This window comes from Tachyglossus aculeatus, chromosome 13 (genome assembly GCF_015852505.1).
Source record: "Tachyglossus aculeatus isolate mTacAcu1 chromosome 13, mTacAcu1.pri, whole genome shotgun sequence".
In the NCBI taxonomy this organism is placed as follows: domain Eukaryota; kingdom Metazoa; phylum Chordata; class Mammalia; order Monotremata; family Tachyglossidae; genus Tachyglossus; species Tachyglossus aculeatus.
In genome coordinates this window covers 8,010,407-8,029,202 of record NC_052078.1, presented here as the reverse complement: position 1 = coordinate 8,029,202, position 18,796 = coordinate 8,010,407, and positions in this window count along the sequence as shown.

Here is an 18,796-nt window from a genome sequence, read left to right as displayed (position 1 = left end):
TGGGCTCACAGCCTAAAATGGGGAGACAGAGAACAAAACCAAACATATTAACAAAATAAAATAAAATAAAATAAATGGAATTGGGCGATCAGCGCCGCGATCAGGTAGCCCAACCGGCCAGGGGGCCAGCCAGCCAGGGAACTGGTAATAACAATTATGGTATTTGTTAAACGATTACTATGAATTACATTACGATTACAGAGAAGTAGCGTGGCTCAGAGCTTGGGCTTGGGAGTCGGAGGTCTTGGGTTCTAATTCTGCTCCGCCACTTGTCAGCTGTGTGACTTTGGGCAAGTCACTTGACTTCTCTGTGCCTCAGTTCCCTCATCTGTAAAATGGGGATTAAGACTGTGAGCCCCATATGGGACAACCTGAATACCTTGTATCCCCCCAGTGCTTAGAACAGTGCTTGGCACATAGTAAGCGCTTAAATGCCATCATTATTATTATGTGCCAGGCACTATACTAAGCGCTGGGGTGGATACAAACAAATCGGGTTGGACACAGTCTCTGTCGCAACTGGGGCTCACAGTCTTAACCCCCATTTTACAGAACAGGTAACTGAGGCCCAAAGAAGTGAGGTGACTTGCCCAAGGCTACACAGCAGACAAGTGGCAGAGCCGGGATTAGAACCCCTGACCTCCTGTCTCCTACGCCGCGCTGCTCGGAGGAGGGTTTGATCCCCATTTTACAGCTGAGGAAACTGAGGCATGGAGAAACAAGAGAAGCAGCGTGGCTCAGTGGAAAGAGCCCGGGCTTGGGAATCAGAGGTCGTGGGTTCTAATCCTGATTCCACCACTTGTCAGCTGTGTGACTTTGGGCAAGTGACTTCACTTCTCTGGGCCTCAGTTCCCTCATCTGTATAATGGGGATTAAGACTGTGAGCCCCACGTGGGATGTTGATTACCTTGTATCCCCCAGTGCTTAGAACAGTGTTTGACACATAGTAAGCGCTTAACAAATATCAACATTATTATTATTATTATTAATAAACACTGGTTTTGCCCCAGGAGGCATAGCGGGCAGGTGGCGGAGCCGGGATTGGGACCCTGTCCCCCTGCCAACCAGTCCTGGGGTCTTTCCCCCCGGGTTCCCGATTTCGGCCGGCCCGATGTCTCTGGGGGCATCTGGGCAAAGAGAACAAATCCCAGAATAATAAATAATAATAATAATAATGGTATTTGTTAAGCGCTTACTATGTGCAAAGCACTGTTCTAAGCCCTGGGGAGGTTGCAAGGTGATCAGGTTGTCCCACGGGGGGCTCACAGTCTTAATGCCCATTTTGCAGATGAGGTCACTGAGGCAGAGAGAAGCTGGGTGACTTGCCCGGGGTCACACAGCTGACAGTTGGTGGAGTCGGAATTTGAACCCATGACCTCTGACTCCAAAGCCCGTGCTCTTTCCCCTGAACCACGCAGCATAGCTGTCCACATGTTTTGTTGTCTCTCTCCCCCTTCTACACTGTGAGCCCGTTGTTGGGTAGGGACCGTCTCTCTAGGTTGCCGACTTGGACTTCCCAAGCGCCTAGTACAGTGCTCTGCACACAGGAAGTGCTTGATAAATACGATTGAATGAAATGAATGAATCCGGGGGGGTATCCGGCCTTGGCTGGGGCTGGCCGCCGGTTTACCCAGCTGGTTGCCCCGCTTTATCTCCGCCCCCCGGGCCCGGGGACAAAACCGAGCAAACAGTTGCCGGGGGTGGGGGGTGGGGGGTCGGCCCACCTGGGCCCGTGGGGTCAGCCACAGGGCAACCCGGGCCCAGAAGGACGGACCCCGGGGGCACCCTGCGGGGAAAAGGGCCTGGGCCCACTCTCAGCTGCAGAGGCACAATCCGCACCCAGCACCCTGCCCCCCTCCATCCCTCACCCCACCCTCAACCCAGCTCAGGGGAAAGAGCCCGGGCTCTGGAGTCAGAGGTCATGGGTTCAAATCCCGGCTCCGCCACTTGTCAGCTGTGTGACTTGGGGCGAGTCACTTCACTTCTCTGGGCCTCAGTTACCTCGTCTGGAAAATGGGGATTAAGACTGTGAGCCCCATATGGGACAACCTGATCACCTTGTAACCTCCCCAGTGCTTAGAACAGTGCTTTGCACATAGTAAGTGCTTAATAAATGCCATTATTATATTATATCATATTAATTATATTATAGTAATTGTATTATATTATAATATTAATTATATTATATAATATATTATATATTATTAATTACATTATTATTGCTATTGTTATTATTATCCTCACCCCACCCCCTGCATCCCCCTCCATCCCTCACCCCACACTCAACCCATCTGCAACTCCTCCGTATCCCCCCTCTGCCACTCACCTCACACCCCACACTTAACCCATCCTTGCCCCACTCCTGCAACACACCTCTACTCTTCACCCCACACTCCACACTCAACCCTCCGCACCCTGCATGGCTCAGTGGAAAGAGCACGGGCTTGGGAGTCCGAGGTCATGAGTTCTAATCCTGACTCTGCCACTTGTCAGCTGTGTGACTTTGGGCAAGTCACTTAACTTCTCTGGGCCTCAGTTACCTCAACTGTAAAGTGGGAATGAAGACTGTGAGCCCCACGTGGGATAACCTGATAACCTTATATCTATCCAAGCGCTTAGAACAGTGCTTGGGACATAGTAAGCACCTAACACATACCATCATTATTATTTCTAAACTGTGAGCCCGTTGTTGGGTAGGGGTTGTCTCTGTTGCTGATTTGTACCCTCCAAGTGCTTAGTACAGTGCTCTGCACACAATAAGCATTCAATAAATACGATTGAATAAATGAATAATCTCCCCTCCACAACAGAGAACGTGGGTTCTAATCCCCGCTCCACCACTTGTCTGCTCTGTGACCTGGGGTTGTCACTCAACTTCTCTGTACCTCAGTTACCTCATCTGCAAAATGGGGATTAAAAGTGTAAGCCCCACTTGGGACACCCTAATTACCCTGTATCTACCCCAGTGCTTAGAACAGGGCTTGGTACATAGTAAGTGCTTAACAAAAACCGTAATTATTATTATTATTATACCTCATTCTGTACACACCATATTCAACCCATCCATACCCCACCTCCCACCCCCTGCACTCCCTCTCCGCATCCCACACTCCATACTCCGGACTGAATCCATCCACATCATTTTCCTTGCATCCTTCACCTCCCCTCCACTCCTCTTCCCACACTGCATACTCAGTCCACCCACACTCCACATCCAGCCCCCTGCCCTCTGACTCCTGCACTCTGCTCCCTGCCCGCACCGTGCCCCAGTAAGAAGAGCAAAAGAGCTCAAGGGATGCTGGCTTCAGTCACCACCTCCAGAGGCTTGGTTGGTTCTGGGTGTTTTTGTGGGATAATAATAATGATGGCATTTATTAAGCGCTTACTATGTGCAAAGCACTGTTCTAAGCACTGGGGAGGTTACAAGGTGATCAGGTTGTCCCACGGGGGGCTCACAGTCTTGATCCCTATTTTACAGATGTAGTAACTGAGGCGCAGAGAAGTTAAGGGACTTGCCCAAAGTCACACAACTGACAATTGCCGGAGTCAGGATTTGAACCCATGGCCTGTGACTCCAAAGCCCGTGCTCTTTCCAATGAGCCACGCTGCTTCTCTGAAATCTGAAATCGGACTGAACTGAATTAGTAGTAGTAATAGTATCTACTGAAGTACCTATTATGTGCAGAGTAGTGACGTACTTTTAGTGCCACTAAAGAAATCTGTGCATTTGCAGTGATTTAATCAAATCTTCATTTTTCTCCTGTTTTCTGCAGAGACACACTTTATCCTATTCCTTTCCATTTTCTCCTTTTCTTTCCCCTTCCTTCTCCCCTCTTCCCATGCACTGAAGCTCCCCTGCCCGATGGGGCTCCCCAAGGTTCCTTGTCCCCAAAGTTTTATCCCCATAGCAGCATGAAGCCAATGGAAGCCAATAGAAGAAGAAACTAGGGGCGATGCTTGGAGGCAGGCAAACTGCAGGGTTTGTGTGTGGTGACTTCCCAATCTTCTGCATTTTCTAAAGGAATTGAAAGTGTTGCAGGAAGACAGCCTTAATCCATCCGTCAGGGAAGCCCAGGCCAGGAACATGCTCTGGGCTGCTGGTGATCTAATAATAAAAATAATAATTGTGGTACTGTGATCTGGAGGAAATACTCAGGATCTAGGTGGGCCGGCTAGCCAGGCTCTGTGGCCATCACTAGATCATATCTGACCTGGCCTGGCAGTTTACACACCCGATTGGGATTCTGCTGAAAACAGAGGGAGTGTGAATGTTAGGGTTATTTACCTCAGAGGATTAGTCACCTTATAAAAGTGCAATTTGTGCTGGTTTTGTAGATTTATGGGATCAAAGGGAGAAAGCATAAATTCCATGCCAAAGTCAATCAATAGTATTTATTGAGTACTGACTGTGTACAAAGCACCGTACTAAGTGCTTGGGGTGAGTTCAGTGGTTTAAGTAAACAGCAGCCCTCCCTCAAAGAGTTTATTAATAGTAGGAATAATAATGATAACGATGATGGTATTTGTTAAGTGCTTATTGTATGTCAAGAATTGTTCTAAGCTCTGGGGTAGATACAAGCTAATCAGGTTGGCACAGTCCCTGTCCCATATGGGGCTCACAGTCTTAATCCCCATTTTACAGATTCCTGAAATTCCACTTATTGGTAAAATGGTATATTATCACTGAATAGCCCGTTACCTTTTCTGGTTTTCAGGAGCCTGGGAAAAAATTTCTTTTATGTCCACAAAATTATGTTCTTGATCGAAGCTGATAGACAGTAGATTCCTCTGGGTGAATTATCTCTGCCCAGCTGGCAAGGTGAATCCCTATGATGCCAAGCCACCTGGCAGAGGGTGGGAGGCAGCGGTGGTGCTCAGCATCTTTGGGATACTGGGGGAGAAGAGGAGGGAGGATGAGGACTGCCAAGGGAGAGAAGGGCTTCAAAGATCCAATAAGTACTCAATAAATACGATTGATTGATTGATTGATTGATCCAACAGACCAGAATGGCACCATTTTGGATCTTTCCAACTCTGCTTGGAAACTCCCTGGCCAAGCCAAAAACCTGGGATGAACAAGGTTCATTGCCCTCTTAGAATGGGAAACCTACGTCCATTTCTCTAGCCCCCAGAAGTTGTACTTCCCAAGTGCTTAGTACAGTGCTCTGCACACAGTAAGTGCTCAATAAATACGATTGAATGAATGAATGCAGGGTAACCTCTGAGCCACCTGCCAAAGCCCAAAGGTCCTGAACTACTGGGGAGAGCCATCCCACACTGAAAGAAGTTGAACTAGTAACTCTTTTCTCACCTAATTCTGCTCTTTGTTATCCAAGAGTGAGAAGCTAATAATAATGACTATGGTATTTGTTAAGTGCTTGCTATGTGCCTAACTCTATACTAAGCGGATGGGTTAGATACCAGATAATTAGGACAGACAAAGAGTGCGAGCCCCATGTGGGACAGGAGCTAAGAGGTATTTAATCCCCATTTTACAGATGAGGAAACTAAAGTACAGAGAAGTTCCATGACTTGTCCAGGGTCGCTCAGCAAAGCTTTTAAAATGCCCACAAATTCAATGAAACCCAGAAAACATGAGGGGATATTTTTTGACCCTCCTAAAACTTAAAAAAGTACAAGAGTGGAATTGATGGTAGAGGGTAGGTTTGAACGTGCTGACTGGAAGCCAAAAAGTTTGAACCACAAACAGTAGCAGGCCCTGAAAGTAGCAGCTTTGGTGGTTAACCCCAAACCAGAACACACAGGATTTGTCTTGAAAGGAACTGCCAGCCACTGTGTGGTCTTTCCAGTGGTGAAAATGTAAATAGTATATTGGCATTCTTAATGCCAATTATTCAGTGATTTACATGTTTCTGAGATTTGGGGGGAGGGACTACCTATGTGTTTCAGCTTCCCCCTATCTTGACCCCCTCTCAATTTCCAGCCCTGACTCTTTTGGTTTCAAAAGTATTTGTGGTTAGTAATAGCTTCCAAAGAGTGCTACAATAAAGAAAATCCTTGCATGATAGTAGTTGGGGTTATTTGCTAAGTGCTTTCAAGCACTGTAGTAGATGCAAGATAACCAGATCAGTCTTTGTCCCAAATAGGACTCACAAAGGGAGCGAGAAATTAAAAGTTAGCACCTGTGGTATTTAATCCTCCTTTTACAGATGAGGAAACAGAGGCACAAGGAAGATAAGATCACACACAGCAAGCAAGTGGTGGAGATGATCTCCTGTGCTCTTTCCACCTGGCATGCTGCTTCTCATCATGTACGTGCACTTGCATATATACATGTTCGAATATGAATAAAGTATGTAAGCTCGTTCTCTAGACTGTAAGCTCATTTTGGTCAGGGAGTGTTTATTCTCTCAAGCGCCTAGTACAGTGCTCAATAAGTATGATTGATTGATTGATAATGAGCTCTAATAGTTCAAGGCGCCATTGCTTCTAATCCCCAAGGCATAACACTGTAAGACAACTTTTTTGTAATAGATTAAAAAATCTCATCAGCTTCTGCTTTAAACTGTGTCTAAGTGGGCACAGCAGATAACTTCAAGATAGGAAACAAGGGTTTTTAGCTGGATTTGGCCCTGACTTGGCTTTCAAAGTCCTAGTTACTTTATCACTGAAATGAGGGATGCTCTCATTGCAGCGAGAGGAGAACTAATCTGTACTCATACTAGGTTATATTTTCACAAAACATCTCAATGGAGAACAATACAACTTAGTCATTTCAAAGATTCAGCGTTAGGCATTGATTCCTACCAAACTGGCTCTAAGTAACGCCAGTAAGGAAAGAAAGATTAAAAGCAATGATCTAGCTCAAGGTGACATGTTTTCTGTTCTTTGCTATCCAAAAGAACTGTGAGGGAAGCGCTTAGTACAGTGCTCTGCACACAGTAAGCGCTCAATAAGTATGATTGATTGATTTTATATCACCACGAGAATCCTATCTCGGCCAATCAATCTGCTTCAGCTTCTGCACGGAGGCAGTAAAGTCTCAAAGCCACACGAAGCCAATTGCAGCCGGTTAGCAAGTCCTAGAGAATGAAGCACTGGCTGTGTCAATGGCGGGATTAAAGGAGAGGGGGAAAAATAGATCCAGTGAATGATTTTTCCATCCTTAGGGACCATTCCTGGCAAGATGTAACTTGAAATTGGAGCCTCAATTTTCCAATTTTTTTTCTGGGTTGCCAAGAAAAACACATTTTTTTTTTTCTCTGCAGACTGAAGCAGGCTCAGCAATTTACTCCTCTAGGTCGGAGATCCATTAGACTCAAAATGACTTCAGCAGGCTGAGGGTTAATGAGGACGGCTCAGGCAATGACCCTTTCTCTAACATTTGAAAATGGCCTTAAGTCTGGAACAATTTGCTGGAAAATGCTTCCAATTAGGTGAGCCGCATAAGCAACCAAGCTTGGGAATGTCTCAGAACCACTAGGAAGAAGGGTTTAGGGAGGGAGGCTGCAATGAGAGACAGGAAAAGGGCGAATGGGGGCACGGTTCTTTAGCATCAATTCGAAAATGAGGGACTGTTTGGGGAAGCTAAATGTAAGGCCCAAACCCCGTCTTGGTTGCCGAGCAATAAATAGGGTATGTACATTCAGCAAAATTCATATAAATCCAGCTCCGTTCAGTCGCAAACTGAAGCTTCTGGTTCCTTTCTTGCAAGGATCTCTCCAGTCCAGGCCTGCACAGTGGGACTGGCTTTCCGTTGATTCATCTGTAATCTCCTTTTCACAGATCTGGGCAAAGGGCAACAGGGCGCAAGCTCCTTGTGGGTGGGGAATCTGTCATTTTGCTTTTACTTGTTTTGTATTTTGTTTTGAGGAAGCAGCATAGCCTGTTGGAAGAGCATGGGCCTCGAAGTCAAAGGACCTGGGTTTTAATCCCCGCTCTGCCACTTGCTTCCTATGTGACCTGGGGTAAGTCATTTAAGTTTTCTGGGCCTCAGTTCCCTCATCTGTAAAATGAGGGTTCAATATCTGTTCTTCCACCTACTTGGACCATGAGCCCCAAGTGGAACTTGATTAACTTATATCTATCCCAGTACTTAGTACAGTGATCTTAATAATAACAGAAATAATAATTGTGGCATTTGGTAAGAGCCGTGTGCCAAGCAATGTACTAAGCACTGGAGTAGATACAAGAAAATCAGGTCCCAAACGGGGCTTACATTCTAAGTAGAAGGGAGAGCAGGTATTGAATCCCCATTTTGCAGATGAGGATTATTTTTATACTGGTAATTTATTTATATTAATGTCTGTCTCCCCTCTCTAAACTGTCAACTCCTTGTGGGCAGGGAACGTGTCTACCAACTCTGTTATATTATACTCTCCCAGTGCGTAGTACAGTGCTCTGCACACAGTAAGTGCTCAATAAACATCACTGATAGATTGGTTCAGCCAGTTAATTGCAGGATTCCAGGTGATCCTGACCACCACATATGATGCCCTAGGTGGTACTTGGGTCTGAAACCTCCACTACTGACAGACTTTCTGCTTCTTTTGGCTAACTACTCCCCACCCAGCAGTGAGGTGTGAGGGGAGATGGGGTAATATCACAGACAGCAGTGACCCATCACCGGCAAGCCGTGCTAATGGGAATAAAGCAGGCGGAAGTGCTGCTTGAATGGGTGAAAAGTCCAAACTGAAGAAACACTGAGTTTTATGACCATTTTAAGGGTGTCCCCCCATATCTGGGTTTCTGTAAGGCTACTTTCCTGGGCCACTCTCTGGATCCTTGCCGGCCGGTGAGATGGGGAGGGAATCCTGGCTCCCGACCTTCAACTTGCAGGACGTGGGGGCTTCAGGCAGCTTTGGCAGCCCCCGAGAGGATAGGGGATAGGTTCCATGAGGGCACAAAGGGAAGGAGTGAGCTTTGGAATCATCCCTTGGAAACTCCTTGTGAAAAAACCGAATGAAGGAAAGGTTTTGTTGTGCTTAACGTTGACCTCCAAGGGCAAGCTAGTAGTAGTAAAAGTAGTAACATTTATTAAATACTTATTGTGTGCAGAGCCCTGTACTAAGCATTGGGAGAGAATTCACAGGTGGGAATTAGCTGTAACTAAAATGGTCCTGTCCAAACCCCTCAAACCTCTGTGACCAGAGAGTATCTTCCCCTACTATCTTGGGGGTCGAGGGGTTCAGGCACCCATTACTTGGCTGTTCCCTGTCCAACTTGGGGGGTGGGGAAGATATGGCCACAGGGCACCGTGGATAATAATAATGATGATGATGGCATTTATTCAGCACTTACTATGTGCAAAGCACTGTTCTAAGCACTGGGGAGGTTACCAGGTGATGAGGTTGTCCCACGGGGGGCTCACATCTCAATCCCCATTTTCCAGATGAGGTAACTGAGACCCAGAGAAGTTAAGTGACTTGCCCAGAGTCACACAGCTGACATTGGCGAAGCCAGGATTTGAACCCATGACTTCTGACTCCAAAGCCCGTGCTCTTTCCACTGAGCCACGCTGCTGAACACCATAGGACACGTCCTATGTGAGCATGCTTTTGTGTGACCTCTGGCTATTGGTTTGAGTGTTTTTAGGTGGTATTTGTTAACCGCATACTGTGTGTCAGGCACTGTACTAAGCCCTGGGGTGGTACCAGATAATCAGGTTGGACATAATCCATGTCCCACATGGGGCTCACAGTCTTAAACCCCGTTTGACAGATGAGGTAACTGAAGGCCAGAGAAGTTAAGTGACTTGCCCAAAGTCACACAGCGGTGGAGCCAGAATTAGAAACCACTTCCTCACTCCTCGGCCCATACTCGGTCCATGAGCATGTGAAGAAGAGTCAGAGGCTGAGTGATTATGTGCTCCAACTACTCGATCACTTTTGGAACACTCTCTCTTTACACCAGGTTCTCACCTGAATGGGTGTTACATTGTGAGATCCCAGGCCTGGGAGACACCTTCTGAGGTCGTCTTGCCCACCATCCTCAGCATGTGAGTAGGTCTGCTCAATTTAAGGGAAGCAGCGTGGCTTAGTGGAAAGAGCCCGGGCTTGGGAGTCGGAGGTCATGGGTTCGAATCCAGGGTCTGCCACTTGTCAGCTGTGTGACTTTGGGCAAGTCACTTCACTTCTCTGGGCCTCAGTTCCCTCATCTGGATAATGGGGATGAAGACTGTGAGCCTCACGTAGGACAACCTGTTAACCTTGTACCTATTCCAATGCTTAGAACAGTACTCAGCACACGTAAGTGCTTAACAAATACCATCAATATTATTTTCTAAACTGTGAGCCCGTTGTTGGGTAAGGACCGTCTCGATATGTTGCCGACTTGTACTTCGCAAGCGCTTAGTACAGTGCTCTGCACACAGTAAGCGCTCAATAAATACGATTGAATGAATTCATTTGACCAATCTAGTTGTAAGGATTTGTATGCTTGTCTCCCCGATTAGCATGGAAGCTCCTTGTGGGCAGGGAACCTGGCACTCCATTATTGTGAACAGCTCAAGCAACTAATCTGGTACACTGCACCAAATGGGTCTTTAATAAATAATAATAATAGTATTTGTTATGCACGAGGTGCCAGGCACTGTACTGGATATAAGCAAACTGAGTTGGACACAGTCCCTGTCATTCATTCATTGAATCATATTTATTGAGCGCTTACTATGTGCAAAACACTGTACTATGCGCTTGGGAGAGTACCCATATGGGACTTATAGTCGCAATCCCCATTCTACAGATGAGGTAACTGAGGCACAGTGAAGTGACTTGCTCAAGGTCACACAACAGACAAGTGGCGGAATTAGATGCTACTACTATTACCACTACTATTACTACTACTCCTTTTAGGCTCCCTGAGGGCAGGAATCATATCAACTTATTCTATTGTACTCTCCCAAACATTTAGTACAGTGCTCTGCACATAGTAAGGACACCATGAATTGATTAATTGATTACCAATACTACCCTAAGGAGGTAAATGCTCTTTCTCAGAAGAATCACCTCCCATTTTTAAAAAATTTCTCTACGAAGCATCAATCTATCGATCAAATGGTACACAGCTTTTCCCAGTGGCCGCCTTTCTTTCTCTCTGTCACGTTGCCTTCCATACCCAGAGTTCCAGAAGGTCCAAAACCAAAATTGGCAAGAGATGATGTCATCTGTGAGAATTAAAACCATAAAAAATGGGCTATTTGTGGTCCTAATTCAAAAAGTCTTTCGTGGGCTGGGTTTCAATGGCCGATTAAGCACCGGAATCATCACCCTCATAAATATTGGCAGGCTCTGAGGGGGCTTGTCATCCAGAGCTTAATGAGGGAAGGACAATGAGTTTGCAAGCTTTCCTAAAGCAGCCTGGAGGGAGCCATTTGCTTGTCTGAGTCTGGTGAACTGCTACCCAGAGCTCCACTCCAGAGCTTTTATCATGGTAGGTGATTCTTCTAATTCACAATCACTTTCTTCTTTTTACTTCAGCACTCGGCCCATCAATGCTGCTGCCAGAAGAATTGCTGATTTCCTGCCTGGCTGGGCACCTAATTTAAGCAATATCATCATCAGTAGAATTTACTGAATGCTTACTGGGTCTAGAGAACTTTACTAAGCGGTTGGGAGAGTTACAGTACAATAGAGTTGGAAGACGCATTCAGTGCCCATAGTGACCTTACAGTCTTAAAGGGAACGATATTAATGTAAATAATTTATAATATATAAGCAATGGGACCTGAGAGACTCCCCTCCATTAGACTGCCCTGAAACAGACAAATTCTCTTCTGATGATGGCACTTGTTTCCTTTCTGAGTGACATTTCAGGATATCAAGCATCTCAGGAGTTTTCAATTGGCTCAAACCGCTGGGCCCTTCCTAATCAGGGAGCAGGCTAAATTATATTTACTCATAAATGTTAACCTAACTCCATTACCCAGCTGCCTCCTAATTGCAGATGGAACTGATATTTTGCATTTACCATACCCCTTGTTCCATGTTATCAAAGTGCTTTATTATTCTGATTAAGTAGTTAGGGCCTTTTGGACAAGGTGTTTCCCAGGAATTACATGGCAGCATTTGTTGTTAAGCCCTGGAACTGTTTAAAACGTAAGAGTTCTCTGGATATCCCCGAGGATGAGACAAGGACAGACATCCTTCTTGGGTCTGCCAGACCTGCCATGAAGTAAAGATAACTCTTCTAGCCCAGTGATTCAGAGTCTATGATTCATCTGCTCACTTCTAAAATTCCACGACTGAGCTGCGAAGACTAAAGTATCATGTTTAGGTCCCTCAGGCTCCACTCTGCCCACTCCAGACTGTTTTAAGCAGAAAAAAAGATTATTTCATCATTGACTGGCTTCCCTAGCTAAGAGTTCTTGTCAAACACACACACACTTTGGAGACAGTTGTTTACATTTCTTCTCCTAATTCTCATGAGTTCGCAGAAACTGAGCCATGACACACCAAGCAGTAATTTGATCTCAAAACCATCATCCTGGAAGCTACTGGAATTTTCTTGTCTTTAAGGAGAAACCCAGCTCTCAACAAAGTTTGGGGAGAGAACAGCTGTTTTATATGAAACAGCTGTCATTCTTATTCCTCCAGGCTTCCGGGTAAGCTAACCTTTATTGGAGGGGGGAAAAACCGCCTTCAGGAGATGAAATCACAAAAAAGTGACATATGGTGAAATAATGATTCTTCCATCCACAATTTCCTGAGATCACGTCGATGAAGAAATTATGAGTTCTGAGAATAAGGTAAAGGCAAGAGTCATTTAAAACCTATTGAAGAAACAGATTTTTTGATGAGCTACTCTAACCAAGTGTCACATCTATATTAGCTGACAAATCAGTGGAATTTGTCTCCCCCTTTTAGACTGTGAGCCCACTGCTGGGTAGGGACTGTCTCTATATGTTACCAACTTGTACTTCCCAAGCGCTTAGTCCAGTGCTCTGCACACAGTAAGCGCTCAATAAACACGATTGATGATGATGATGATGATTTGCTAAGCACCTACTGTGGCAAAGCACTGTGCCACACAAGTAAGATGGCTGTTCCCCACCCTCACACCCTAGTGGGGGGAGACAGACAAAAATGACTTACAAACACGGGACACAGGAGGAAGAACAAGGAGATAAAAGGAAGCAGTTTAGCAAATCAGGATGAAAGAGCTGAATGAGTAACTGAATATATAAATGGAAAGCTAAAGAAATATACACACATACACAGAAGTCCTGAGGCTAGAAGTAAAATACATCAATGGTAAAGACCCCAGATGAATTCATTAAGAGAACCGCCCTGTCACTTGTGACTCCTCCCCCTGTTGACTGTAAGCTCCTTGTGGGTAATCATAACTGTGGTACTTTTTAAGCGCTTTCTGAGTGCCAAGCACTGTTCTAAGTGCTGGGGAAGATTCAAGTTAATCAGGTTGGACACAGTCCTTATCCCACATGGAGCTCACTGTCTTAATCCCCATTTTACAGATGAGGTAACTGAGGTCCAGAGAAGTTAAATGACTTGCCCAAAGTCACACAGCAGACACGTGGCTGAGCCAGGATTAGAACCCAGGTCCTTCTGACTCCTAGCTCTGTGGTCCATCCACTAAACCACGCTGCTTCTCGTAGAGATCACACTCGCCAATTCTGTTGGATTGTACTTTTCCCAAACACTTAGTACAGAGCCCTGCACACAGTAAGCACTCAAGAAATACCATGGATTGATTGATTGATAATGAGACATGGAGAATTGGGCCTCAAATTATTTGGGAGCACCTATTCATTTTGTAGATGCGGAAATCCTCAGGACAAAATGCCTGCATCTTGACGACTCCTAAACTAGGAGTCCCAAGTTGAAAAATTTGCTTGAAAAATTACGCAAATGAAACCCTCCCACCCGGGTTTTCAACGCAGTGCAGTGTCGCCTTGCATCTTGCAGCCGAAACAAGGTCTGGCAGCTAGTACTCTGCACGTGGTTCCCTGGAACAGAGCCGATCCCAATGCATCTTTCTTTCGGTCCAGGATGATGAAAACACATGACATCCAAGTGCCCTGCAGGAACTCTGGCGGCTCAGGTGCAGTGTTATAACACTGCCAACGGCATTTGCCATTTGATTTATCAGTGTTGCCCTGTAGCCAAAGCTGAAAAGCAGACTTTTTCAACCCTGTTAATTTTGATTTAAAAAACAGAAAGTGGCATTAAAAATCTCATTGTCCAATTCAGACAAAAAAAAAAAAAGGGAGTGCTATCTCTTTGGACTTTTCTAGTTACTTGGAAATAGGACTGAAATATCAAAAACCTTTCACTAATCAAGCAGTGCATTAATGAGACAAAATGAGTCAATCTCACTGTAGTTTCAACTGGAGAACAAGAGTTAAAGACTTTGTGAATTTCTTCTTGCATTTAGTATATGCCAACTATGCAATCCTTGGAGGTGACTATTTTTGGAAAATGGCAGATTTTACACCTCTGCAAGGCAACAGATATGCTCAGGATACTCTTTAATTGGTACTGGTTATCAAGTAGTGCATATTAAGTACCCTCAGAATCTGTAAGAACTGTTTGAAAGGTGACACAATGATCCCTACACACTTGGCTTGCATAATTAAACATTCTTTAGATTAGATAACTGGAATGAAAAGGAAGTTTATACAAACAGAAAAAAATCCGGTAAAAAATGGGAATTTTACCATTGTGAAATCCTTACAGTAGCTTTCTGCTCTGGAGTATTTTCCGGGAAGTGAACTGTGGGCAGTGGCTAGCTATGGTGTCATAAAGTATTCCTGCTCATTATGATTTGAAGCATTTCTGATGCAATGACATCAAAATAACTATCCTTACAGAAACACCAGCACAAATCTGCCAAACCACACTCTTCCCCACCTTCAAAGCCCATCTAAAAATCCACTTCTTCTAGGAGGCATTCTTCACCTAATCCTCACCTTCCCAATCCTCAGGACTGAGATAGTGCCTACTGACTCTACTGTACTGTCCCAAGTGCTTAGTACAGTACTTTGCAAACAGTAAGTGCTCAAAAAATACAACTGAATGAATACATACTACTGATTATTATCCCATCAGCCATTTTTAGCACTTAACATGTCTTATTGGTTTATTGATTTCACATTCATTTTTGCTTACTTTTCTTGCTACCCATTACATCTGATTTCCCTTCTGTTCCCACTGCATATATACTATCCTTATCAGCCTGCCTCCCCCATTAGATTCTAAGAATGATTCTCTATTGAGGAACAAACAGCATATTTTCAAATTTTCTTGATTTTCTTCTGAGGGAAGTATGATATCAGATGCAAAACACCTCCATCTATTCCTCCGCTCCAGAAGGGGAAGGAACTGGACAATAAGAAGCATCTTGCTTGCTGGATCAGGAGGAGGTACCCAGGAGAAAAGCCCAGGCTGGTCTCTCAAAAGGGAGGTGTGTTGATGACCCTCACACTCTCTCAACCCGGAATGAACCGGGAGCCTATTCCCTGGAGCAGGAAAAAAAAATGGACTGAATATGGGGTTGTCTGTCTTGTTCAGAAATTCATTCCATGTGTGCAAGAGGGGGAGAAAACACACTGGCCAGGGAAGGTCTGGGAGCCTGCACACGTTGGGACCCGCTCAGGGGTCAAAGGAGCCCAGTTTCAGCAGGTCATGCAGGCCTTGCCTCGGGGAGGGCTATAAGAAATTAATCATTTGTCAAAGTGATCCCCGAGCACAACGCTTGAAAAATCATCTCTCCACCCTAGAGCTTCCAAACTGGCTCTGCTCAATGGATGCTATTTGTTGAGCCCTTACTGGGTGCTGAGCTCTGTGTTAAACTTTTAGGAGAGGAGAGTAAGTCCATATAATCCCTGCTTTCAAGGGGCTTAAAATCTAGCTGATTTCTACAATGAGCTAGACATGTCACCTCCAGTCAGGATGAATAAACTTCTTCCTTTGGAATAGGAATGCTCTCTGAGCACCTGTTTCAGCCAACATATGTTCTATATTTTAAAAGGGGAAGGGAGAGGGAAGGAGGAAAAAAAACATTTCTCATATTAATATTGCTGACCCAAAGCCTGTAGCTTGCAGATTACTAAAACTCTTAAAGATAGACCCAATTGGTCTTGCAAGAACCTGGATGTTTTTGCAGGAGAAAGGTGTCTTGTTGTCTGTCTCCCCCTTCTAGACTGCGAGCCCACTGTTGGGTAGGGACCATCTCTGTATGTTGCCAACTTGTACTTCCCAAGCGCTTAGTACAGTGCTCTGCACACAGTAAGCGCTCCATAAATACGATTGATTGATTGATTGAAATCCAGGAATAGCTGATGGGGATGGGAGAAATTCAGAAAGGAATCAGGCTTGTTCAAATGGAAAACTATGAAAATTAGTTTCTTCTCTCTCCCAGGAAACTGAATTTCACGGGGATGCCCTTGTAACCAAACAAGTATTAGTAGTGATGATATTTAGTGTTCATTCCATGAAAGGCACTGTATTAAGTATTTCAAAGCCCTGAGAGCTCATCTCCTCCAGAAGACCTTCCCAGACTGAGCCCTTCTTTTCCTCTGCTCCTGTTCCCCTCCCCATCACCCCTACTCCCTCCCTCTGCTCTATCCCCTTCCCTGCCCCACAGCACTTGTGTATATTTGTATATATTTATTACTCTATTAATGATGTTTATATAACTCTAATTCTATTTATCTATTATGATGCTATTGATGCCTGTCTACTAGTTTTATTTTGTCTGTCTCCCCCTTCTAGACTGTGAGCCCGTTGTTGGGTAGGGATTTGTCTCTGTTGCCGAATTGTACTTTCCAAGCGCTTAGTACAGTGTTCTGCACACAGTAAGCACTCAATATATACAACTGAATGAATGAATGAACAACAGAAATGACCCAGACAGCGTTCCATTTGTGGCAAACCTAGTGGCTGATGTGCAGTGGAATGGGAAATGCTGGATCATTGTTTAGCCTCTGCCTGGATTAGCAATACCTGAAAAACCGGGCCTCAAGCTGTGCTTGAAGTGTAATTAAAACCATAAAAAAGTCATGAAACCATTTCCACTGGTAATAAACAATATTCCCCTGAAGCTGTAACCTAAGGGAGAACTACATCTTACTTTGTTTATTGTTTGAGCAGGGAAGGTTTGATCTCCGAATAGGTGGAAGTCTTTTTTGGTTCACACCAGCTCCAATGGTGCATTTCCATACACCGGACAATAAAATCTCATTAAATCCATAGCGGTTTATTCAAAGTAGCTCAAAATTCAAAACAGCTGCTAACTTCCAAGCAACTATTGTTCTTTTAATAAAAATAACAGATGACACAAGCCTGATTAATTCCAATCCCTTCTATTTCACCATAAGGCCTCGATGGATAGATTCTTTGCACCATGTAATGCCCATGTAAAGTGCTTAAAAGTCACTTTTTGACCAAGCATGAAGTGAAAGATGGGGAGATTTTATCCATATGTGTGGCAAGTGTGGCTGAAAAGACGTAACCAAGACCGACTGCTCCTTCCATTCTACGCTTGTGAAGATTGCCTTTTGCTGAGCTGTTACCAAGTTTTCACTAACACCCACCTAGTAAGGAAACTCATTTTACTGTCATCCTGTTCTAAGCAAACTGTTGGAGTTTGGATTATAATGGTCTGCCCTGCTGCCTAAAAGAGGAAGGTGGTGGGCTGGCAGGTATTTACCAAGAGCCTACAGGATGCTTAGTGCTGGATCAGCACTAGAATGCAAGACCCAGGCTCCATACACAGCACGTGTATTCAAACAGAAGCTAAAACATTTGGTGGTGGAGGGGGAAGGGAGAGAGAGAAGGCAGAGAAGTCAGGAACTAATAAGGTGGGGATGAGAGAAGGGAGAGAAGAAAGCCAGGAATCAGGGAGGATGAAGCTGCAAATTTAGGCAGGATGCCATCAAACTTGGGGTCAGCCCGCCAATCAAAAACCAGGCATGAGCTTGTATGAGAGCCTGATTGTGACTGGTGGACTTGATATTCTTTTACTTAGTTCACTGCTCAATAAATACCACTGATTGTTGAGCCTCTGCAGACTTCCTTCTCCGTAGCCTAAGCTAAAGCCCAGAGTTTAGCAACTGAGGACATGAATGCAGTACCAATTAGTATATCCTAATGTGCAAAGCAGTTTCCTACTAATCCCCGTTGCTATTTATGAAGCCACAAAGTTTATGAGGCTCTTAAAACTTGCCAATCGACAGTTTCAGGCCCTCTTTTTTTAACCTGGGGGGAAAAAAGAACAGTTTTAAACCAATGGAATACAGATGGCAAAATCGGCTGTGTGAACGGGAGGTTTAGTGTTTCAAATGAAAATGTTTCAGGGTTAAGACGTCACATTATGACCTAATCCAGAAGAAGAAGAGGTCGTAAGAGCAGTGCCTGATGGAATATTAGGGGATCTCAAGAAAGTCAACGCATCTCTGTTCTCAAGCTATTAAGTTTGACGTATTTAACATCATTGTAGTGGTGTGCATGTTCCCTTGGTTGACGATGCCTTACCATGATAAATGGTAATTATAGTATATTTATAATAAATAAATACTATAATTTGGGTTTGTATAATAGCACTTCCTATGTAGCACATAAATGATCATTTACCTGGCTTAGTTCCGCAGAAAAGTACTAGAAAAAAATGTACTTACGTGTTAGAGTAAGACATGAAGAAAAAAAATTTTCAGGATGGGGAACAATGGTTTTGAAGCTGAAAAACTCTTGAAATAATTATGGTTTAATAGCTCTAAAATATTTCCCATACTTTAAAATGAAGGTGCCCAATTTTTGCTGCCTTCTGCCTGGGCCCCTGCTTCTGTACAAGCCAACTTCCCAAAAGGCTCCACCATTTG